General features: G+C 36.2%; 1 pseudogene; it reads right to left on the bottom strand.

Annotated features, from left to right (window-relative positions):
• Positions 1-8509: 8509 nt before the first annotated feature.
• Positions 8510-14907, bottom strand: LOC109676352 (14-3-3 protein theta pseudogene; annotated as a pseudogene).
• Positions 14908-27010: the final 12103 nt, after the last annotated feature.

The following is a 27010-nucleotide window of genomic DNA, read 5'->3' as shown; positions in this document are numbered from 1 at the left end:
GGACACTCATGTGAACCAGCCACTGAACACCTCTGTCAGTAACTTATCATGTGCCTTGTCAACTTAACTTACTAATGGCATTCTCTTCCTTTTGACCTGACCCCATTTCCTTCTTTTTTTCTTATACAATTTTATGTCTTTATAAACTTTATTAACTTTATAAACAATGTGAGATGCAAACAAAGACAGAATACTTCAAGATTGACATCAGCAAGATGGCATAATGATATGCTCAAGTGCTTATTCTCTCACAAAAATGTCAATTTGAACAATTATTTATGCACAAATACCTTCACAAAAGCTAAGGAATCCAGGTGAGAGATTATAACACCTAGGTAAAGCACAGAAATAAGAAAGATGAGTTGAAGATGGTAGGAAAGACATGTACTACACATACATGAAGCAGCAGAGACATGCAGTATAGTACAAAGATACCATGTAAGTGGAGGAAACAGAGTGAAATGAGCATCCAATGTTACTGTGTATCCTAGCAACAGGCCCAACTCACTTTGTCCTGATATTAGGCCAGCCCTCAAGGCCCCAAGTTCTACACCTGCTCCAGTACTGAACTGGCATCTATGACTCAAATCTCCATGTCAGCACCCATAGTTAAAGCCTCAAGCCTTTAATCCCAGGTGCTAGGCTTTTTCCCCAATGTCAGGCCAACATCTTGGGACAGCTCCAGAGCAAGGCCAGTAGGCCATCTCCTGGGGTCCCAGACTTCAGCAGACCCAGATTCCAGATCCACTTCAGAATATAGCAGTGATGAACCATCCCCTATGAAGCTGGGTTCCAATCTAGATCCCAAGGGGCCCAAAACCCTGTCCAACCCCCTTGGACCCAGATGCTAAGATTGCCCTAGTGAACCAAGGCATTCAGCTGCCCCCTGAAGATTCAGGACAAAGTCCATACCTATGAAGGTAACTGTAAGACCATCCTCAGAGCTAGGCTGACTTTTATGGACCCAGGCTCTAGGACTATCCTTGTGGACCCAGGCTCCAGTTCTATCAACCCATGACCCAGGCAAAAAGGCATCTTTCCTGAAGACTAAACTAGCAAATCTCACTGATTAACAGGCACCTACTCAGAATCTCTGGATGAGCCAACTGGCAAAGTGTTTTCTCTATCAAAGCCAGTCTTTAAGATAATAAGTAGAGTCTTATTCAAATGCGCACACACCAATGCAAGTCGACCATGGAATAACCACCACCACAACAAAATAAAGTACCTAGTAACTAACCCTAATGAGATCTACAATTGTTCTTGACAAAGAAATAAAAGTAATTATCTTAAAGAAACTCAGGGAATTACAAGAAAAATTTTATAAACAATAAAATAAACAAAACAATGCATGAACAAAAACTGAAGTTCAGCAGAGAGATTGAAACAGAAAGAACCAAACCAAAATTCTGGAGCTGAGACACATGACAAAGAAGAGCTGGTAATCACTTGCCTAGCATGAACAAGGCCCTGAATCTGATTTCCATTACCACAGAAAAAAAGAAAAGCAATTAAGTGAAGAGCTTCAACAGCATACTTGATAAAAACAGAAGAAAGAATCAGTGAGCTTCAAGACAGGTAATTTGAAATCACGAAGAGAAACAAAAAGAAGAATGAAGAAAGACTACAGATGTATGAGACCCTATCAATCAAACCAATATATGCATTATGGAAGTACTATAAGGAGCAGAGAAAGGGGATAAAAGCTTATATAACCAAATAGTGGCAGAAAAGCCCAAAATTTATAAAGGGAAATGAATGCCCAGATCCATGAAAACTCAAACAGATAAAATATAAAGAGTTGTTCATGGAGTCATATTATAATAATTTCTCAAAAATCAAGGACAAGGAGAGAATTGTGAAAACAGCAAGAGAAAAACAATTCATTACATATAAGGGAACACCCATATATTCATCAGCAGATCTCTCCACAGAAACTGTTCAGGCCATGAAACAGTGAGAGGATATATTAAAAGAATACAATATCCAGCAAGGCTATTTTTCAAAAATAAAACAGATATGGATTTTTGTGGGACATACAATAGCCATTGGAGTTCAACACTAAACTTGCCTTACTATAAAAGCTAAAGAAATTTCTTCAGGTTTAATGAAAGGACTCTAAGTCGTAATATGAAAAAATATCAAAGTATAAAACTTACTGTAAAGGTGAAAAATATGGTCAAATTTAGAATCCTTTAATTCTTTAATGGTAGTATAAAAAACACTTTTAACAAGAGTGACAAAAGTATTAAAAGCAAAAGACAAAAGTATTAAAATGGCTATAACTGGAATAATTTTCCAGTGAATACACTATAAAAAGATGAAAATTACAACATCAATAGCATAAAATACAAATATATTAAATTCCTCAATAAAAACACATAGAATGATGTGGTAAATTTTTTAAAGTAAGACCCAACTATATGCTGCCTAGATGTGAGTCAGTTTGGATTATAGAGTACATGTAGACTGAAATTGAAGAAATAGAAAATATAGTCCATGCAAATAGTAACCAAAAGAGAAGAGGGGTGATTGTATTTTTATCACATGAGATAGATCTTAATTTAAAAACTGTCATAAGAGACAGAGAAGGTCATTATATATTGACAAAGAGGTAAACTCATTAGGATAATATAACAACTATAAATAAATGTACCAGTATCACAGCACCTAAATATATAAGGAAAATATTAACATAATTGAAGGATAAACTAGATAGCAATACTATACTATTAGGGAACCTAGATGTTCTATTTTCAATAATGGATAGATCATCCGGACAGAAAATAGATAAGGACATAGCAGACTTGAATGATATTGGACCAACTGGACCTATCAGACATATAGAACACTCTATCTAGTAGCAGCAGAACATACATTATCCTCAAGCACAAACAAAACATTCCCCAGAATAAATTGCACGTTGGTCACCAAAAAAAGTCTCAAATTTAAGAAGATTGTAGTCATATCAAGTATCTTTTCAGGCCAGTGTTATTAATAAATTGGAATTCAGTACAGGAGAAAAATAGAAAATTCAAAAATATGTGGAAATTAGCACATTCCTGAAAAAGAAGTTCAAGAAGAAACCAAAAATGGCGATTAAAAAAATACCTAGAGACAAAAGAAAAGGAAATCTAACATACTAAAACTCACAGAATGCAGCAAAAACAGTTGTAAAAGAAAATCGCATAGTGATAAATGCCCACACTAAGAAAAAAGAAAGACTCCAAATGAACAATCTAACTTTATATCTCAAGGAATTAGAACAGAAGAGCAAACTAAAACCAAGCCAAAGTTAACAGAAGGGAGAAATTAGTAAATGTTTGAGCAGAAATAAATGTCATAAAGAATAGAAAAACTGTAGGAAAAAATTAAATGAAACTGAAAATTATTTTTTTAGAGATAAACAAAATGAACAAATCTCAACTAAATTAAGAATAAGAGAAAACTTGAATAAAATTAGAAATGAAAGAGGAATCCTTACAACAAATTCCACAGAAATACAAAGGATTGTAAGTGTTTACTTTGAACAAGTAGACACCAACAAATCATATAACCTAAAAGAGATGGACAAATTATTGATCCCATGCAATCTACTAGTATTTATTCATGAAGAAATAGAATGTGTAAGGAGATTAAAACAATAATCAAAAATCTCCCAACAAAGAAAATCCTAGGATTCCATGGTTTCACTGATAAATGTCACCAAATGCTTGAAGACTTAACATCGATTCTTCTAAAATTCTTCCAAAATGTTAAAGATCAAAGAACACTTCCAAACTCATTTATAAGTCCTCATTATTTTGATAGCAAAGCCAAAAAAGGGTAGTACAAGAAAAAAAAATTTCAAGTCAACATCCCTGATGAGAATAGATTAAAAAATTCTCAACAAAATACAAGTAAACTGTATTAGTCAAATTTCCATCACTGTAACAAATACCTGAGATAATCAGCTTATAAAAACAGGTTAATTTTAGCTTACAGTTTTTGAGGTCTGTGGTCAGTTGGACCATTTTTTAGGCCTATGGTGAGGCAGCACATGTGGTGGGAAGCACATGACCTCATGACTGGAAAGTAAAAGAGAAGAAAGGGCTGGGGTACTACTACTATCCCCTCGGTGGGAAAGCTTCTGTTGACCTGAAGATTTCAAAGCCCTATCTCGTAAAGTTTCTACAACCTCCTTACAGTGCCATGCTAGGAACAAAGCATTTAACACATGGACCTTTGAAGGTCATTTCAGATCTAAACTATGGAGCTAACATAATTCAAGTGCACATTAAATGATCATACACCATGAAGAAATGTCATTTATCTCTGGGATATAAAGATGCATAAGCCAATATGTGTAATATATCACATTTATAAAAAACACTAAAAATAACATTACCATCTCAATAGACGAAGAAAATCATTTGACAAAGTCCAACATCCTTTCATGATTTAAAACTTTCAACAAAGTAGCTCATGTGTTGGTAGGTTTATCTCCAATGTGCTAGTGTTAAGAAGTGATAGAATTTTAAGAGGTAGGACCTACTAGGAGGTCATAAACTGGCCCCTTCTGCTCAGTCTGGCTTCCTGTTTTGTGATGTGGTCTCTGCCTCTCACATGTGCTCTGACCATTGTGATATCTGCCATGAGATAATGCAGCCAGGTGCTTTCACCAGAAGAAGCAGCTGTCCACCTGCTCTATGCTCCTTGGACTTTCAACCTCCCAAACTATAAGCTAAATAAGCTTTTCTTTATAAATTTTTTATTGTTGTTCTGGGTGGGGTACATTGTGGCATTTATAAAAGTTCTTACAATACATCAAATATATCATACTTGAGTTCACTCCTCCACCATTTCCTTTCCTCCCACCCCCCATTCCTGGAATAGTTTCAACTGGCTTCATTTTTCCATTTACATACATGTGTACACAGTATTTGCACTATATTCACCCTCCGACACCCTTTCCCTTCTTCCTCCCCCTTCCCACTGATACCCATCCCTCATTCAGGACCTGTTTCACCCTTCTGTTCTCTGATTTTGTAAAAGAAAAACAATGACACGTGTGTTTATTTAAGATAGCTACACAGAGAGTTTCTTTGTGACATTTCCATGTATATATGTATTACAACCCAAATTGGTTCATCTCCTTCATTTTTCTCCTTTCTACCTTAGTCCCCTTCTCATGTGGTTTCACAGGTTTAAAAACCTGTATTCATTCTTGTCTAGAAAGCTCATCAACTGTATTCATCTTCTTAACTTCCTCCCCCTGTCATATGTGACCTCACCTTAGCTTGATCTGGTTTTCATAATATTGCTACATTTGTATTAAGCCTGTATTCCACCTATGAGATAAAACATGCAGTTTTTGGCCTTCTGAACCTGGATAACTTCATTTTAATAATGTTTTCCATTTCCATTCATTTATCTGCAAATGACAAAATTTCATTCTGCTTTATGGCTTAATAAAATTTCATCATATATAAATACCACATTTTCTTGATCCATTCATCAGTCGTGGGGCATCCTGGCTGTTTCCATAGCTTAGGTATTGTAATAATGCTGCAGTAAATGTGGATGTGCAGGTGACTTTATTGTAACCTGATTTACATTAAGAGTAGAATTGCTGGATTATATGGCCCTTCCATTTTTAGTTTTTTGAGGAGTCTCCATAGTGGTTATACTAGCTTACATTCCCACCAACATTGTATGAGGGTTCCTTTTTCCCCACATCCTTGTCAACATTTGTTGTTTGTGTTCTTGATGGTAGCTATTCTAACAGGAGTGAAGTAGAATCTTAACATGATTTTGATTTGCATTTCCTCTATGGCCAATGATGTTGAGCATTTCCTCATGCGTTTCTTAGCCATTTGGACTTCTTTGAAAAAGCTCTGTTCAGTTAATTTGCTTATTTCTTCCTTGGATCACTGATTTTTGGGGAGTTTAGCTTTTTTGAGCTCTCTGTTTATTCTGATTATTTATCTCTTGTCAGATGTATAACTGGCAAAGATTTTCTCCATTCTGTGGGCAGCCTCTTCAATTTGGTGACCATTTCTTTTGTTGTGCAGAAGCTTTTTAATTCATGTAGTCCCATTTGTCCATCCTTTCTCTTAGTTGCTGAGCCATTTTAGTTCTATTCAGGAAGTCATTTTTTATGCCTATTAATTCCAGTGTATTTCTTCCCTGCTCTTTCCTGCACCAGCTTCAAAGTTTCAGGTCTTATTTTAAGGTCCTTAATCCACTTTGAGTAGATACTTGTACAGGGTGAAAGACATGAACCCACTTTCAATTTTCTACATGTAGATATTAAATTTTCCCAGCAACACTTATTGAAGAGGCTATCTTTTTTCCATCCTATGCTTTTGACACCTGTGTGGATTCATATCTAAGACTTCTACTCTGTTCCACTGGTCTTCATATCTGTTTTTATGCCAGTATCATGCTGTTTTTATTGCTATGGCTCTATAGTATATAAATTTCTTTTCTTTATAAGATATTCAGACTCAAATATTTCATTATAGTAATGGAAAACTGACTAATACAGGAGGAATATACCTTAACATAGCAAAGGTCATCTATGGCAAGTCCATAGCTAAAAATCACATTCAATGATGAAAAGCTGAAAGCATTTCCCTTAATACCAGGAAAAAGGTAAAAATATTTATTCTCATCACTTCCTTTTGCTATAGTACTGGATGTCCTAGACAGAGCAATCAGACAAGAAAAAAGAAACAGATCATCCAAGCTGAAAGGAAAATAGTCTTTGTTTACAAATAGCATGATTTTCTATGTAGAAAACTCATAAAGATCCACACAGCATGGTTAGAACTAAATCGAATTTAATAAATTTTCAAGATGTAAAATGAGCATAAAAAAGTCACTGGCATTTCTATAAATAATGAAGTAACACAAATGACATCAAGAAAATAGTCTTACTTAAAATAGCATCAAATATACATAGAAATAAAGTTAACACAGGAAGTAAAAGACTTTAATATTGAAAACTATAAAACAATGATAGAAATTAAAGAAGATATAAATATAAAGATATTCATGGATTAAAGGACTTAATATTGTTTAAATGTCCACACTGCCCAAAGCAATCTTCGGAGTCAATGCAATTCCCATCAAAATTCCAATAACAATTTTCATAGGAATAAAAAAATTCCAAAATTCAGATAGGATTACAAAAAACCCCAAACAGACAAGGTTTTTCTGAACCAAAAGTACAAAGCTGGAGGCATCACTCTACCTAATTTCAAACTGTATTACAAAGCTGTAGCAATCAAAACAGATATATACACCAATAGAACAGACTGGAGAGCTCAGAAATAAATCCACATTTTTATAGTCAATTGATCTTCAACATAAGTGCCAGGAACACACATTGGGAAAAGGATAGTGTCTTCAATAATTGCTGTTAGGAAAACTAGGTATCCACATGCAAAATAAAATTAATTCCTTAATTTGTAGTATATAAAAAATAAACTTGGGGTTGGCAGAGTGACTCAAGTACCTGCCTAGCAAGCACAAGGCCCTAAGTTCAAACTCCAGTACCGCCAAAAAAAAAATCTTAAAATAGATTAATGACTCAAGTTCATAACCTAAAAGTGTGAAAAATATTACAAATATGTAGGGGAACATTCTTGATATTGGTCTTGGCAAAAATATTTTGGATATGATCCCCAAAGTTCAGGAAACAAGGGCAAAAAGAGACAAATGTCATTGCTTCAAACAGAAAAACTTCTGAACAGCAAAGGAACTACTCAACATAGTAAAGAGGCAACCTATGAAAAGATTTATAAATCATACATATATCTGATATGGGGTTAATTTTTAAATATGTAAAGAAAGGAACTCAAACAATTCCATAGCAATATATATGTTCTGAATTTTTTTTGGGTTTTATAAAATGTGATTTCATTTTATGTTACTCTGCTGTCGTATAGAGCATAATATTTTTACACAGCTTTTTTGAGAATACGGTCAATGATTAGCTGTGACCCGCCCCCAGCCCAGAAACATCAAGTACTTTCCCATTCAATCTAGCATGCCTGGATTCCTGCTAAAAAGGACTATAGGACAAGCATGGAAAAGTTGATTTCTGAAAGGAAACCCCCAAAGAAGAATAAGGGAGGGAAATGTAAAAATTAAGAAGTTATGTAGAACACTCAATTAACTACATTTTCCTATCTTCACAGTAATACAAAACAGTCACTTGTAGAACTGGTTCAGATTACTTAAATACCAGAATCATTTTTAGTCCTCAACTTAAGTGTCTGAAAGGTACTTATGTGTATATGAACTTTTCTGCAGCAGTAACTGCACACCAAGAAGGCCAAGACAAGACAGGAATCAAGGAATGGAGTTTTCCCAAAATTGCAGTGTGAAAAGACCTTAAACAGTTGACTCCCTTCACTTGAATGGGTTTCTTTGCTACAGGAAATCCAAGTGGAATAGGATGGAGATGTGTAAAAAGGTTTCTTGAAGGGAAGAAGGATGACATCCAGTTTGCATTTAGTTTTCAGCCCCATCCACCACGTTCTTCTCCTGCACTGTCTGACTTCCATAATGGTAAGTTGTCTCTAAGCAGCTGCATGATGACGGTGCTGTCTTTGTATGAATCTTCATTCAATGTATCAAGTTCTGCAATGACCTCATCAAAAAGCCATTTTAGCCAGTGTGCAGGCAAGCTCTGGGTTATTAAGGATCTCATAGTAAAATACAGAAAAGCTGAGATCCAGCTCCAGGTGGATTGGGTGTGTGGGTTGCATCTCTTTCTTGCTTATATCAAATGCCTCTTGCTAAGCTCCTTTGTCTATCGTTTGTTTTCGGTCATCACCACATGCAACTTCAGCAAGGTACTGGAAATAATCTCCCTTCATTTTCAGATAGAAGACCTTACTCTCTGGATTAGTTGCATTGGCTATTAAATATTTATCCAACAATTCCAGGACCACAGTGCAGATGGACCTCAGCTCAGACATTCTTCTGATAGTCCTTAATCAGGCGCAGCCTCTTGTCCTAGGTGTCTGTCCGTTTTCTGCCTGATGCTCTAGATGACCCTCCAGGGGGACTGGTGACCCACCACATTCTTGCAGGCAACTCCTCTTCCCGTTGGACAGTTCCAGGCCTTCATGCCAGAGGCCTGCTCAGCCAGCTTGCCTTCTGGATCAGCTTGTCTTCTCCATGGCACCAGGGCCAAAGGCGAGACGAGCAAGTGAAGATGACCAGGATCAGGAGGAGTCTGCCTCTAGAGCTTCTAGTCTCCATGGCTGCCACGCAAATACCACCACTTTGATCTGCTTTTCGGCTTTAGCCAAGGACCCTCCCTATCAGTCTAACCCGGGCTATATGTTCTGATTTTAAAATAGACTAAGAACCCGAGTAGACATTTCCCAAAAGAAGATACACAATTGACAACAGTTATATGAAAAAATTCTGAACTATCTTTCCTTAATATTTAAGGAAATACAAAAATAAAACCATAATGAGTTATCACTTTATAACTATATCAAAAAACCCCAAAGATACCAATATTGGCAAGGATGTGGAGGAAATTTCATTTGTATACTTCTAGTAAGAATGTAAAGTAGTATAGCCATTATGGGAAACAATATGGAAGCTCCCTATAAAATTAAAAATACAACTTCTGTATGTTCAAGCAGCCCCATCACTGGGTATATGTCCAAAAGATATTAGATCAGCATGTTCAATAGGTGTTTGCATGCCCATGCTCATTTCAGCATTGACCAGAATAGTCAATATAGGAGAAAAACGTAAGTGTCCCCCCACAGATGAATGGATAAAAAAATTGTGATAAATGTGTGCAATGGAATATCATCCAGTTTTTAAAAAGAAGAAAACCCTATTATTTGTGACAATATGGATGAACTTGGAGAAGGCTATATTAAGTGAAAAAAACTAGGAAAAAAGTCAAATATTGCATTGTGAAATCTAGAACATTCAAACTTATAGAAACGTAGAGGAGAATGGTGGTGGCCAGGAGTTGGGGAAGGGAGATAAGCGGATGGGGGAGTACAAAGCTTCAGTTAGGCAGGATGAATAAATTCTAGGGATCTAATTTCAGTATGTTGACTATTGTTGATAATGTCATTTTCTGTGCTTTGAGAGTATATCTTAAACATTCATAGTACATGCACATAAACCACGTGAGGTGATAGATATGCTATTGACTTGATTGTAGTCACTTTACAATGTATACCTATATCAGAACATCACTTTGTACACCTTAAATATATCCAATTTTTGTCAATTATATCTTGACAATACTGAGGGAAAAAGCAATACATGCAGGAATATATTTTATCCATAATGAATTGTACAATTTATTTTAATCATTTTTAAGTCTGTAGCTCAGAACATCAGAAATGAATGGGATTAAAACACAAGCCATTATGAAAGGAGAAACAGATGCTCTCTTACATTTTCTATCCTCTGTCTTTCTATCTGTTTGCCCTCCCCCACCAGATGTAATGCTTTAAAATATTAGCAAAAGTCAATTAGAAAATTCTATTTCCCAAGACTTTAATAGATGTTCTTGGAGAAATAACTGAATTTCTTTCAGTAATTTTAAAGTGTTTAAAATTTCCCACAGGGGAAAAAGTCCTTAGAATACTAAAATGCTAACACTACATTCTCTGAATTCAGTATGGGAAATCAAAACATGCCATGCCCTAGGGCTGGAGCATAGCTCAGTGACAGAGCACTTGCCCACCATACGCAAGGCCCTAGTTTGATCAAAACATGCCACCCTGAAGTGTGCTTCTTTGGCGTGTTTTGGCCTCCTTAGCTACCTTATCTGGATGCAGGAAAAATCACTTCAACACTCTTATCCAGAGATTGCCACAGAATGTCACATACTCTTTAAAGAGATTTACCTGAGAGCCCTTTTCTGTATAATGAAACAACCTTTGTTCTCAGTGCATGTCTTCCCTTACCCTCCCATGGTTTGTTGCCATCACCCTCTGGGATCCTCAAGCCCCTATTCCTTATTGTTGGGTATAAAAACTTCAGTTACTGTGTCCCTCATTTGATTTTGTAGGTTGCATGGCTTCTGTGTATATGTGCATGTTGATAAATGTGTATGCCTTTTCTTCTCTTGATTTGTCTATTATCAGTTTAATTCAGCAGGTTCAATTATTTAATCTTCAAAAGGAAAGTTTGAAATTCCCTACATATGCAACCTATGGAGCTATGGGGATTATTCCTGTTTGAAGTTATAAATTAATCTCCATAATAATTTTGCATTTCATGTTGATTCAGAAAAACACACAATCAAATCATATAAAATATAGCTAACAATTACTGGATATCTCTAATGAACTCAGTGTTTACACACATAATATAATCCTCACATCAAACCTTCACAGCCATTTCTATTTTCTTTATTTCACACACAATGAAATAGAATTTTTGAGAGTTTAAGCAAAATTTCCAAGATCACATAGTTAACAAATGATTGAACAAAATTTCAAGCCTAGATCCATCCGTACATGGATAGCCACCAAGTAAGTTATGGCTTCCACGATGTATCTCCACTTTGAATTTCTTTTCTTGAGAAATACACATTAAGACATAAACTACAGGTTGGCTGACAGATCTTAAAAAGGAAATTCTATTAATAACATGGTACTCTTACCACTAGCAAAGTTCCTGAGTCAAATTTCAAGCTCATCTCAGAAAGTCAAAAGTCTTTTAGGTTCTATAAGCTGAATTTTTCTAGTATTCTTCTAGCCACATCCACGTGGATTAATTGCAGGAATGATGGTAGGTCATGTATTACAGGTAAGAATTGTGATAAGAAGGAAAAGTTTTTACTGAGGTTATTGTTTTTATGGTGTCGGGAGTCTGCAGAAACCTAGGTGCTGGGGGTCAGAAGGATGTAGGTGATGGCAATCTCATGCCTGTCTCATGTTTCCTAGGGCTAAAAAACTTTGTAACCTCATTTCTTGTACATTTAAACTCTTCCTCAGGAAATTATCAGGAAAGACTGAGTACCTTAGATTTCAACAGACCTTTGGCTGCTTTTCTCTTGGCCCCCAACATGACCAGGAAAGAGAAAGATAATTTTATTTCTCTTTAAATTTTTTTGTTATGAAATCTGTATAGAGAGGTAGGGCCCCTTTTTGCCCTTTACCATGGTATCATCGTTTTTCTACTTTATGATCAATGACTGTCCTGAATACTGTGCTTCCTCTCATAGTCTCACTAAATGAATAAATAAGCCTTAATGAGGCACAGTTTACTTTTACATGCTTTTGAATTTTGCACAAAATTTAATAAAATTTCTGGAAAATTTTGTATGTTCTCTAGGGTAGACAACTTTTGGCAAGGTTACAATGATTCCTACGTCTTGCTATTCACACATTTGTGAAATTCCCTCTTTATTGAGAGTGGGCCACACCTAGTGATTTACTTCTAACGGATAGAATCCAGCAACAGTGATGGGAACAGTCAGTTCCATGGTGAAGTTACAAAACCTGTACATTTGCTAGTTCCCTTTCTCATGTTGGCACTTTCTGTTGCTTTCTTGCCTACTTGCTCTGATGAAGCTAGCTGTCCGTGTTAGATGCTTTATTAAGAAAACCACTGGCAACAAAAACTCAGTGAGGTATAAAGGTCCAGGATCTTGGAGACATCTGAATTCACCCACATATCTTCATTCCAAATATCTTGTTCCTGCTCTCCTCCTATAATCCTGACTCTCATATGTCACTCCTCATGAGCTTATAATTCAGTAACCCTCAAAATTAGACTCATGTTGGCTATGCCAGCCCTAGAGCTACAAAAGGCAATTATTTTTGGAAACCAATTATGGTAATTCCCGGGTCCTCTGAAAATTTCATCAAAAAAGAAAAAACAAAAAAACAAGGAATTTTAAACTCCTAGACTATTTTAAGTGCTGTCAGAAACAGAAATACCCAGCACATTGCACTGTTTCATATCCTTTATTTCTATTAAAAAATAGCCTCTAGATTTGTGAAGTTCCAGGTGATCACATATAATAATTTAAGTAAATATTTGACACTTCATGTCATGATTACTGGTATCCTTTTTTCCAAGGCTGTAGGATCATCACTTCTTTCAATCTAACCAGGCTAGATAAGCAATTGAAATACCCATCTTTGAGGGTGTGTTTCCTGTAATTACTTCTGACACCCCATTTTGAATCAGTCATGGGTCAGCATAGAAAAACAGAAGTAGCTGGAGGTTTACCACAGGGGATTCTTTGCTTACAAGAAGAGCTGTAGGAGCAGAAGTGAGGGGCTGCAACCAAAAAGACAGACTGCTTCTTCTGCCACCTCTACTGCCTCCATAACCAGCTCTTATTTCACAAAGCTGGTGAACTGAAACTCATCATGCTAACACTCATACATCTAGCTGAACATCTTGTAAGTACATATTGTAAGATGTCCTTAGCCTCATTCCCACCTACCATCTAGTAGTGTGCATCTGGTTGTAAGCAAAAATGAGAAATGTCGATTTTACCTCCTTATCATTTTAAATAGAAGACAAGCAGAATAGAGGTTGAGAAAGCCAATCAAAATACCAATCATCTTTATTAGGGAAAGCAAACATTCTTCAATTTTCTCACCTCTGCCTTTGTTTGCAGGTGGCTACCCAAGACCCCAAGAAAAATTCAACAGAGAAATTCAAACATAATTAGCTGGAAATTTAGTACAAAATCTATTGTGCATACACATAGATTTTTGCCATTCTGCCTGATGTTGTCTGTATTTTCTAAGCTAATTTTCAATTGCAGTTTGGTTTTTTTTTTATCAGAATACATTAGAATTTATTTTTTAAATTTTATTTTATCATTTTTACATTTACTTATATGTGAATACATTTATGGGGCCACCTCCAATGTCAGACCTCTACATAACTGTTGTCAGGTAGAGCCCTGATTATTAATGTTACTTTTAATCAGCTAAAATTTAGAAAAACCTCAGTACAATTGTTTGGGCCTTTACATTAGAATATGTAAAATAAAAAATATTTTAAATAGTAATTTCTAAAATAAAAATACTTTTAACGGTAGTCTGTGTAGGAAGCAAGGAAATATAATTAACATTATTTGTGAACTTAATATTCTATTCATATAGCTTATCTCTTCCTTTTCTAATTATTACATAATAATTTGGTAATGTTGTTAGTTTTTATTAACAGCTAAAATAACCAAACCTTCCCTGTTGCAATTTTTTTATTTGACAAAAGAATAAATACATAAACTAAAAAAGTATTATAAATGACAAAAGAAACATAACTATTGATTTGGTAAAAATCAAAATAGCCATAAACAAATGTCATAAGTAACATTATGCTTTATCTTTACAAAAATAAGCAAACTTGGAAAAGTCTCAGAAAAACATCTTACTGATTTATCCTTTACTTCTGTATAAAAGAATACAACTTTCACTCCATGAAGACAGACAGGCCCTATCACAGCATTTGCCTCTGGGATGTAAGCAGAAGAGACATTACTTTCAGATTGAGGCATTTAACTGACAATGCTCTGATTTTCATTTCTCTCATCTGTGCACAGTAATTGTGGAAGGGATCTTAAGACCCCAGATGACTATGAGGAGCAGGAACTCCTGCTTTGGACTTGTGACAGGGAGGAGAAACAGATCTTTGTGTCAAGACCCTGAAATTTAAATGTTGTTTGTTGCCATGTCATAATGTATTTTGCTATGACTCAAATAGTCCATTAAGCCATCAGCTAGACATTTCCCCATTATATAAGCACCACACAAAAAAAATGTTTTACAAACAAGTTATCCCAGGGTTCAAAAGGAACATATTGTTTCAATCAAACACAGGCTTTTTCAAACCACAGTCAAGTGGGTAACACAATTCAGTTTCTCGATTTGTTCTATGAGATACATCTTACCCCATATTGCGTTTCTAATCTTTCAAACATCTATCCCATATTAGCAAACAGCATCTTCATGTCATAAAAAAGCAGGAGTAGCAATACTTGTCTTGGACAAAGTAGACTTCAAACTTACATTGATCAAACAAGATAAACAAGGACACTCCATACTAATAAAAGTGAAATATACCAAAAGGAAATAATAATTATCAGCCTAAATGCACCCAACGTCACTGCAGCCACTCTCATCAAACATACACAGTGGTAGTGGGAAACTTTAATACCCCTTTATCACCAATAGATAGGTCATCAAAACAAAAAAATCAATAAAGAAATTCTAGAACTAAATCACATCATAGATCAAATGGACCTAGCTGATGTCTACAGAATATTTCATCCAACTTCTGTACAACATACATTCTTCTCAGCAGCCCATTGAACCATCTCTAAAATTGATCATATCTTAGGGCACAAAGCAAGCCTCAGCAAATATAAGAAAATAGAAATAATCACATGCATTCTATCTGGTCACAATGCATTAAAACTAGAAATCAACAACAAAACAACAGTAGAAAACATGCAAACAAATGGAAGCTGAAAAACACATTGACCTATGGGTCATTGATGAAATAAAAGATGAAATTAAAAGGTTCCTGGAAGTCAATGAAAATGAAAAGATGACATACCAGAACCTATGAGACACAGCAAAGACAGTCCTAAGAGGAAAGTTTATAGCCATGAATGCATATATTAAAAGGACAGAAATATCTCAAATCAATGACCTAATGCTACATCTCAAACTCCTAGAACAACAAGAACAAGCAAATCCCAAAACAAGCAGAAGGAGAGAAATAATAAAAACAAGGGCAGAAATTAATGCAATAGAAACAAAAAACCATATAGGTTTTCAAAATAGTCTCTGATGATTTCCTGGATTTCTGTGGTGTTTGTTGTTACTGATTTGGGTTTTTCTCTCCTCATTATAATAAATTTGAAAATCTTGAAGAAATGGACAGATTTCCAGATACTTATGACGATCCAAAATTGAACCAAGAGGATATTAATCACTTGAATAGATCTATAACACAAAAAACCATACAAAGAATCAGTGAAACAAAAAGCTAATTCTTTGAAAAAATAAACAAAATTGACAGACTCCTGACAAACCTGACTATAACACAAAATGAAATTGAAGAAGCAATAAGGATTCTCCCCAAAAAGATAATTCCAGGACCTGATGGATTCTTAGCTGAATTGTACCAGACTTTCAAAATGAACTAATACAAACACTCCTTAAACTTTTTCACAAACTAGAAAGGGAAGGAACACTGCCTAACTCATTTTCTGAAGCCAGTATTATACTCATCCCAAAACCAGACAAAGACACCTCTAAAAAGGAGAACTATAGGCCGATCTCCTTAATGAACATTGATGTAAAAATCCTCACTAATAATAATGGCAAACTGAACTCAACAACATATCAGACAGATCATTCACCACGACCAAGTCGGCTTCATCCCAGGGATATAGGGGTGGTTCGACATACATAAATCTATACATGTAATCCAGCACATTAATAGAAGCAAAGACAAAAAACTCATTTTAATGTCTGTTTTCGGGGGCCATTGGCTTGGTAAATCTTCTTCCAGCCTTTTGTCCTAAGCCAGTGCTTGTTTCTGTCAATGACATGGGTCTCCTGCAAACAACAGATTGTTGGATCTTCCTTTTTTTGTTGTTGTTTTTTTTTTCATTTTTCTTTTATTATTCATATGTGCATACAAGGCTTGGGTCATTTCTCCCCCCTGCCCCCACCCCCTCCCTTACCACCCACTCCGCCCCCTCCCTCTCCCCCCCCAATACCCAGCAGAAACTATTTTGCCCTTATTTCTAATTTTGTTGTAGAGAGAGTATAGGCAATAATAGGAAGGAACAAGGGTTTTTGCTGGTTGAGATAAGGATAGCTATACAGGGCATTGACTCACATTGATTTCCTGTGCGTGGGTGTTACCTTCTAGGTTAATTCTTTTTGATCTAACCTTTTCTCTAGTACCTGTTCCCCTTTTCCTATTGGCCTCAGTTGCTTTAAGGTATCTGCTTTAGTTTCTCTGCGTTAAGGGCAACAAATGCTAGCTAGTTTTTTAGGTGTCTTACCTATCCTCACCCCTCCCTTGTGTGCTCTCGCTTTTATCATGTGCTCATAGTCCAATCCCCTTGTTGTGTTTGCCCTTGATCTAATGTCCACATATGAGGGAGAACATATGATTTTTGGTTTTTTGAGCCAGGCTAACCTCACTCAGAATGATGTTCTCCAATTCCATCCATTTACCAGCGAATGATAACATTTCGTTCTTCTTCATGGCTGCATAAAATTCCATTGTGTATAGATACCACATTTTCTTAATCCATTCGTCAGTGCTGGGGCATCTTGGCTGTGTAAGAGGATTCCTTTTTCCCCGCATCCTCGCCAACACCTGTTGTTGGTGGTGTTGCTGATGATGGCTATTCTAACAGGGGTGAGGTGGAATCTTAGTGTGGTTTTAATTTGCATTTCCTTTATTGCTAGAGATGCACTTTGCCAAACGGTGTCTTTTGATGGGGGAGTTGAGTCCATTGACATTCAGTGTTAATATTGATAGGTATGTGGTGATTCCTGTCATTTAGTTGTTTTTTGTTGCTCAAGGATTTTTTTGTGTGCAGCCAAATCAATGTTACTCTCTGATTCCTTGTCTTTTCTTCTCCTGTGGTTTGGTTCTGCCTGTCCTTTCATGGTTTTGTTTGCTTTCATTTTCTGTGTGCAGAATCCTTTGCAGTTGTGGCTTGGTGGTCACATATTATTTTATTTTCTGCTTATCATGGAAGACTTACTGCTCCATCTATTTTGAATGATAGTTTTGCAGAGTAAAGTATCCTAGGGTTGAAGTTATTTTCATTCAGTGCCCGGAAGACCTCACTTCATGCTCTTCTTGCTTTGAAGGTTTCTATTGAGAAATCTGCTGTGATTTTGATGGGTTTACCTTTATATGTTATTTGTTTTTTTCTCTCTTACAGCCTTCAATATTCTTTCTCTATTCTTTGTGCTTGTTGTTTTAATGATGATATGTCGTGGGGTTGTTCTATTTTGGTCAAGTCTGTTTGGTGTCCTGGAGGCTGCCTGTACCTGAGTGGGTATGGCTTTTTCTAGATTTGGGAAATTTTCTGTTAAAAAGACATATAAGATACAAACATTAAATTTTATTATCAGATTCAGCATATTTATATATGTGTATATATATATATATATATACATACATATATATATATATATATATATACACATACATATATATGTATAAGTATATATATGTATATACTTGCTCTAGTGAATTGCTAAGAATATTTCTGAAATTTTAGACTCAACTTATCCTATTTCAGACCAGTAACAAACAGATGAGTAACAAACTGGCACTGGTTCATGCAACACAGAATAACACCAGTCTACATCAGAAACTCCTCTCCCGCCCCTGTCAAATTTCAGAATGAATAAAAGACTTTAGCAAAGTAGCTGCATTTAATTTCTTATTACAGAAATTAACTATGTTTATATACATCAGCAACAAATGAAACTATATAAAGTTATTTACAAATAAGTATAAAGTTTATCTAGAGAAAAATCTTGAATCTTTATTTGGAATATATTAAAGGAGATTTAAGCAAAATGGAAAAATAAGGTATCTGTGGATAAGAAATGTATTTTGTTTTAATGGCCCTTTCTACTTTGTTAATCTTTAGAAAAGTATCTGGCTTTTTTGTCTGGACTACCCTGGACTGTGATGGCCCTATACCTTTTATACAGCTGAGATGACAGGCATATACCACCACAGTTGGCTTATTAGTTGAGATGGGAGTCTCAGAAACTTTTTGTTGGGTTGGCTTCCAACCACTACCTTCCCAATCTCTACTTCCTGAGTAGCTGAGATTACAGGTGTGAGCCACTGTACTCAGCTCACTTTTACTGTTTTTTTTCAGATTAGGTTTTGCATTTTTGCTGAGGATGATCTTGTAGTGCAATCTTTCTACCTTCATCTCCCTAGTAGCTGATATTACACACATGTACTACTATACCAAGTTTGTTTTTGACACATGGTCTCACTGACATTTTCACCCTGGGTAGCCTTGAACCATTATCCTACTATTTCTGTCTTCTGAGTAGCTGGCTAACCTGTGACACACAACTGACCCTTTTCCTGCTTCTTCAGGTGGAAATTTACATTATTAAGTTTTAGCCTTTTTCTCATTCCTAGTATAAACATTCAAAAGTATAAGTTGTCTTCTAAGATGTGCTGTACTCTATAAAGTTTAAGTTAATGTATTTTTATTGTCTTTCCATTCAAAGTATTTCATGATTGCTCCCTTGAATCATAAATCTCCTTTCATTTATATTTAGAAATGTGTTGTTTAATTGTCATATATTAAGAATTTTTCTAGCTTTTAATGTTATTGATATTGTAATTCCAAAATGGAGAAAAATATATTCTATACAATTTCAAATTAAAAAAAGTATTGGGGCTATTCTATTACCTTGAATATGGTTTTAGATAAAATGCACCATAAAAAGAAAATGTATTTTGTAATTATCAACTGCAGTGCTTTACAACACCCAGTATTGTTTAGGTCCTCTTTGTCTTCCAGATTTTGCCGTGTGCAGGTGGGAACATTTGGTAAACATTTACATGGCACACAAATGTTCTTCCAGTCTAAGCCTATTCTGAAAGATTTCTTCACATTACACTTTTCTCCAAAACTCCTTGTCATGAATCTTCCAATCTTATCCTTCCCACCAAAGCATTATCCACAGCTCCTCAGTCAGGGTGGACCAAGGCCTCGCTACATGGCTTCCCACAGGATATCAGCAAATTGGATCTGTTCCTTGATGTTCTGCCCAATGAGAAGGAAGATTTCCTTTTCTCTGGTATCTTCCAGTCACCTCCACATGGAACTGAAACACTACAGTAGTTCACTTTTGGATGCTGTACTTGCCAGGAAAAAGCAACACACTTCTGGTGTTGTCAACTTATTGAAATAGAGGGGAAAGAAAGAAAAACAAAGTTCTGAAAGATTAATAGTTACCTACAAGTGCTAGGAGTTGTACTGATTTGTTTCAGTAGGCAGCCTTATCTGGAACACCAGATGCAATTATACTCAACACATGATTAAGTTTATGAACCACTGTATATTTCCAGGAGCCAAATATATGCAGCAGAAACTAAATGTGAATGTGACCAGAATAACCACCTCTGCACCTTCCCTTTTCTTTTTTATTTCTCTGGCTTGAGGAAAATTTTGATATATTAATTTGGTAAGTAACAGTAATTTCAAAGGCCTTCACTGGGTTCTACCTATCAAAGTAATCCTTAGTCTATGACTCAAGAAACAAATGGAGCAATTCTGGTGGTTCCCACGTATGTCTGATCTAGTCATATACCCTAGAAATGGAGAAACAATGATAGTGTCCCAGAAATACAATAGTATCCTCTAAGAAAAATAATCAAGCCAAAACTTTTTCTCATATGACCCACACAAGTTCCCACCACCAATGAGCCACAGTAATGGTGTGTGTTATGATAGCCTCCAGAATATTCAGTGGATATTTTGGTAATCAGTAAGGATTATCAGCAGCTCAGAAGTAATAACCCCAAAGTTCTAGTTATTTCCTTTCTCAAGGGTATAGTTACATCAATCAATAGTTCCAGGTGTCTTCAAGAAAGGTAAGGAGGAAGATTTTTGTTATGGGCTAGGAGTGTGATCACAAGGACCACTTTCTCTTTATTCTGGGATCCCTGAGTATGTAAGTCACTCAGTAAAACCTTAACTTTTATATACACACTTGTACTCATATTCACAAAGTAGGTCAAGTGCTTTTAGAATACATCTTCACAAATACCCTCCAGGTTTCTGCCTGTATACATTAGTAAAAAAGTGCAATCCTTTTTGTGTCTAAGTCTTCTCATAGGGTAGACTTTTTACTTGCTTCCTGGTATGCCAACAGACTTGGACAGGTCTATTGACAATGAGAAGCAATATAATGGGCTGTGACTTGGAAATGGCACCTCAGTGTGTGGCAGCCAGCTTAAGCGAGGTCATTGAAGTTCTTTAGAAAATAAAAGAACAACTTAGCACACAAGGAGGAGAGTTTGCTTTTGCTCATAAAGGAAATCTGGGGAGGTTGGGAAGTTTGTAGAATTCATGTACATCTGCATTTCTAAAAGGTCCCTCTTCCAATTCTTTGGGTCTTACTTTTCCGCATTTGGTGTCATAACTCATATAAGAGAACTGGTAAATTGTAAATTAAACCTATACATTAATTGAACAAACGACAAGATCAGGTTTTGCTCTGACTTATGAACTGTATCAGCTCTGGAGCTGAAAGAGATAAAAAGAGATCCTTTCATTGTGGCAGTGGAAGGTCTCCAGCCCCCTGAGCATGTCTTGAATTAAAAACCTGGGCCTTGTCATTTTCTTAAGTTCCCTAGTGCAGTTAGTTATGTATCTCATGCTGCTGTCTTTGTATTCCTTGTTCTTGTCATGATGGTTCATCTCAGAAACCATTTGTTCCAACAATGCCATTTTTTTCAGCAAACCCTTCATTCCAGGTATTCAAGTATATGTTTTACTTTTTAATACTGATGTTTCTAGTGTCCAGTTCTCTGCCTTTAAAGACAATCAAGTCAGAAAACCTGGTCTATACTCACATTCCTTAGGAGCTCGTGGCTTGCACTGTTCTTGATATTGAATATTGTGTTGTCTGGGATCCAATGGAAGGCATTAAATTTAAGCACAAAAGATTACTGGCTAATAAGTGGTTTATATCATAAGTTGGCTGGCAGAAGAGACTGTAGGTTCAGCTTCCAGCTCCAAAAGTCACATTAAAAAAAACCCAGTCCAACACACTCTCTTCAAAACACTACATTTATCTAGGCTTTTCTTAAATTCCTCTTACTACACTGGTGCAAAATTTCAAGCATTTACTAATTGCCTTTAACAACTACCATTAGCATTTGACAATCTCTTTTTTTTTTTTTTTTGAGAACATTCTGCCTTAGGCCAAGAAAAAACTGCAGAAGCAACAAGCTAGAGGTATAATGAAAGGCAGAAGAGCACCCAAGGGATAGAAGAAAGGGAATACACTAGTCTGTGCATTCCTGAATAAAAAAGTTTTCCTACAAATGGAGGAAAGTAGTTAGAGAAAGAAGAGAGAATAATTTATCCCTCTAGGATAGAAGAAAAATCAATTATATTTCCTGAAACTCGGGGTCATCCATTTTATATACCCCTAGAGAACACTATCTTCCCCAGAACACCATTGAAAAGTTGGATTTAGCTAAGTTCACATGTATGATTTCAAGAGTTGAAAGCAATCCTTTACATTCCAAACTCACAACATTTGTTACATTTTGAAGATTCATTGTAATGATATTGTTAGAAAAGTATACAGATTAAACTGCATGTGATAAGTGTTATATTACTGCATGGCATTTAGCAAAGAATTTTACTCAGTCCTTTGGCTTACCACTCCCACAGCACTGAAGGGAAGCTCCTCAAAGGACTACAACACAGAAGCTTCTACTTATCTCTTTCAGTGAGTGTAATACAAGCCCAAGAATTTTTTGAAAGACAAGACCTTCTGATCATTAGGTCCTTCAACCGATGATCTAGGACTTTCTGTACCTCACATTTTAAAACTGCATTTGGGTCCACAGAGGATTCTCAGTAACTATGTCATTCCTGCAAACTGCCTACCACTTTCTGACTTCTGCTGGCAAAATTTGCACCCAGGAAAAATATCAGATAGAAAAGCTAAAAGGAATCTTAGTGACATCAAGCAATTCCACAAGACTCTAGCAAACAAGTCCAAAGTCTTCATTTTAATGCCTTCCCGGCAACTCACAATTATTTCCAAACTAAGACTCCAAATCCTTTAATATCTTCTTACTTGATAACTTTGAGTACCTCCAACTCTGAGATGAGGTACCCTACTTTCTCTGCTTCTGTCATAAAAAGCAACCTCATACTCCACCCATTCCTTAACCTAAAAAATTCAGCAAATCTTCACTCCTTCCTCTTTAAATCTGATCAGTGCTGCCTCCAACATCTGTAGCCTGTGCCTTTATCCTCTTTCACCTGAACTACCGCAATAGCCAGGGAACCAAGTGAGCTACCTAAACGTTCTCAACCACCTCCCATCCATGCTAACAAAGCACAGACATCTTTCTAAAACACAAATCTGCTTTCACACTACTCCTTCATGAAAGCCTTGGCAGAGGCCCATTTTTTCATAATGAAGACCAATTTCTCCCATGCCTATAAAGCCCTTTTCAAACTGACTTCAATCTGCATGTTCAGCCTCTGTGCAGAGCACCAACATTTCGTGTCTTATACCTCACTACACAGAACATTTTATTATTCTCCCAAGGTGTCCATTTTGGCACATTCTATGATAGATGTCTAAAATGACCTTCCCTTGTCCTTTATGTGACAGATAACTACTTACTTTTCAAGATCTGTCTCTTGCATCACTTTCTCTGAGAAGTCTCCACTCCTCTACCAAGCTACTTGTTGCTCCTTTCTCTTATTACCATCATGTTCTCTGCCTGCCTGTTGTGAGCTGAACTGAACCCAAAAAAATATGTTTCAAGTCCAAATTCCTAGTTCCTAAAAATGTGGCCTTACAAAACAATATAAAGGCTTCTTAAAAAACTAAACATATATCTGCAGTATGATCCAGCAATCCCACTCCTAGGGTTATACCCAAAGGAATGTGACTCAGGTTATTCCAGAGGTACTTGCACACCCATATTTATTACAGCACTATTCACAATATCCATGTTATGGAAATAGCCAAGATGCCCCACTATTGACAAATGGATTAAGAAAATGTGGTATTTATACACAATGGAATTTTACTCAGCCATGAAGAAGAATGAAATCTTATCATTTGAAAGTAAATGGGTAGAACTGGAGAACATCATCTTAAGTGAAGTTAGCCAGGCTCAGAAAACCAAAAATCGTAGGTCTCCTTCATATGTGGACTTTAGATCTAAAGCAAATGCAGTAATATTATTAGACTTGGGTCACATGCTAAGGGGAGAACACATACAGGAGGAGTAGGGAAAGGCAGGAAACCCAAAACTTGAAAGTGTTTGATGTCCCCACTGCAGAGGAGCTAATACAGTAACCTTAAAATGGCAGAGGTCAATATGGGAAGGTGACCGGGAAGTAGTGAAGAGGTCTGGTAGAGATAAAACAATTCGGGTTGTAATACACTTGTACATGGAAACAATGCTAAGAATCTCTCTGAATAGCTACCCTTATCTCAACTAGCAAAAACACTATGTCTTCTTACTATTGCTTATGTCTTCTCTTCAATGAAATTGGAGAAAAGGGCAGAACAGGTTCTGCCTGGAAGTAAGGGGGATGGGGGAGACAGGGAGGGGAAAGGGGGCAAGGAGGAGAAATGGTCCAAACAATGTATGCACATATGAATAAATGAATTAAGAAAAAAATGTGACCTTACTTGGAACTTGGTCTTTGCAGATGTAATTGAGGTGAGATGAGGATAAGGAAAAGATGGAAATTTGGACACAGACATAGACAGGGGAGAATTCTGTGTGAGTTAGAGAAAGAGATTGAATAATGCATATCTAAGTCAAGGAACACCAAAAATTACTTGCAACAACTAGAAGTTAGGACACAGCATGAGGTATATTCTCCCTCGAAGCACTCAGGAGGAATCAACACTTTTACTCTGGGTTTCTGTCCTCTAGAACTGTGAGAGAATAAACTTAAGTTGTTTGAAGCTACTAGTTTTTGGTACTTCATTACAGAAAGTACTTAGCAAGTTGATACACTGGCCAAACTAATACAACAATGAATATAACTGTGCTTACATTATATGACAGTTTTTGCATTACTTCTGTCTTCCTAGACTTCTTGTTGATTAGACAAAAGTCCTTCACAAGATTTGTACCTTCTTTGTCTTTTTACCTCACCCTGGTTTCCAGTTCTTCTTCTAGCTCACAATGCAAAACTCTTGGCAAGTGCCTTAACATTTTGTGGGCTTGATGATTTTGATAAGCCACTGGTCTTAGTTGAGAATATTTAGAGCCTCTGGGAGATGCGTGTGCTCAAGGTGCCAATACACATAGAATAAAAGAGAAGATGAGAGGGAGGGAGGATGAGAGAAGGCATCATTGCAATGGTAGATATATGGAAGAAAACAGTATATTTCTACCCCATTAAATGTTATCTTTCATTTTTATCATGTATCTTGTTATTTCTTGCTGAGGCACTTAAAGTAAATCTGAGACATCACTTCACCTTTAAAAGTCATAGTATGTGTTTTTCAAAGTATGAAAACGTTCTTATGTAACCACTTGCTTATTATCAGAACTAACAAAATCAATAATTCCTCAGCATTATCCAATATACTTTCTGAATTCAAATTTCCTCATTAAAATATTTTTTACAAGTGGTTTGTTTAAATTAGGTTGTAAAAAATGTGTATACATTACATTTGCTTCATCAAGCACACCCTGATGTTATCATTAAACTTTCCTCCCTAGGAAATGTCCTAACTTTAAGACCTCTGTTGAATAGAGGATAATGTGGACTGAAAGCTGATAACTCCTGGTTGGGGTCTTGCTTACAGGTATGATTTCTTGGGCTTACAGAATATTTGATCGATGCGATTTTTTTTAAAGTTGTTATTAGTTGATAACCTTCTAAAATCTATGGGTTGTACATCAGATCCAAGGTTGTGGTTTCTCTCACAAATGATCTCTGGCAAATAGCAGACCCTCATTCTCAGTGGCAGCGCCTGGCCTCCTCCGAGTGAGGGAGCCCCACAGGTGGCTCTCACTCTCTCATTCACCACAAGCACCCCACACTGTGGCCTCTTTTTAGATTATTTCATTTATTTATGTTTGTGTTATTATCTTCCTGGAGCCTGCAGCCCATAAATTGCCATATGGATAAAATGAGTCCCAAATATTTTCAAAAAAGATTTTATTCCTAAATAGTATTTACATTTTTAAAATATTAATTACAAAGGAAATGCAAGCATGAGTATGTGCATTTTAATAAGTAAATTCCTAATGTTGTTGTCCAGGAGATTCAGATTTGGGGATTCTCTTTATTGGAGCTGTCAAATTGCAATCTGTCACACAGACCATGTGGCCCTTAGCTCTTCTCCTTCACTCTCCATAATAGCTGTCCAATATTGTGAGGCACAAGAAGGGCATAGACACTACTTTGCTGTTTTGAAACCCAAATATTTCCAACTTGGGTTTACAATAAATGCCCCATGGTATTTATTTTTTGTCATTTAAAAATAAGTTTAATAAGAAAAATGGATAACCCTAATATGTCCTTTACATCACAACATTGGCTTTCAGGAAGAGAGTCCCAGGTATGATTGTGTGCACTTTATTTGATTGCCCTTTTCATCAAAATTTATTTTTCCTTGGAGAAACTGAAAGCACTGAACTAAAGGTTGAGGCCAATAAAGAGAAAAAGAAATATTTAGATGCAAAAGAAATAATGCATCCAAGTTTTAGTTCCTGAAAGGCATAAGATTTTTCTGCAATTGAACAGCTTTGGTTTTGCTTAAGCTTATCTACTTTGAGGCACCGATCTCCACAAATGTATACGCCATTGATAAATTGGTTTCCCTTTTTGTTTTTTTTAATCTTTTTTTGAATTGAGATTTTGTGGGAGAAAAGTTCCCTGAAAAATCACTTGTGGTTGGCCTGCTCCTGAGAGAATGGCCTTGAGAATCAGGATTTCAAAGTTCCTTCAAAACAGGTATGGCCAATAAACACAGTAATTCTTGAGTTCATTGGAAATGATTGCTGTTGGGAACCAAAAGCCACAGTCTGACAAGGTCGCTGTGGCTTAGCAGCATTCTGACAAGGTTGGAATCTGCAGGTGCACCATGTCTCCATCATGGTAGGAAGGAATGCTAAATAGTTTCCCTTGACTGAAAAGAAGTTTATACTTAGTCAAGGACACTGACAGTAAGAATGCAGGGGGGTAAAAACAGAAAGGTTGTAACTAGGTCAGCGTGTTTTGATGTTTAAGTCTCCCTCTTTT

This window comes from Castor canadensis, chromosome 9 (genome assembly GCF_047511655.1).
Source record: "Castor canadensis chromosome 9, mCasCan1.hap1v2, whole genome shotgun sequence".
NCBI classification, from domain to species: Eukaryota; Metazoa; Chordata; class Mammalia; order Rodentia; family Castoridae; genus Castor; species Castor canadensis.
This window is presented reverse-complemented; position numbering and strand designations above follow the sequence as displayed.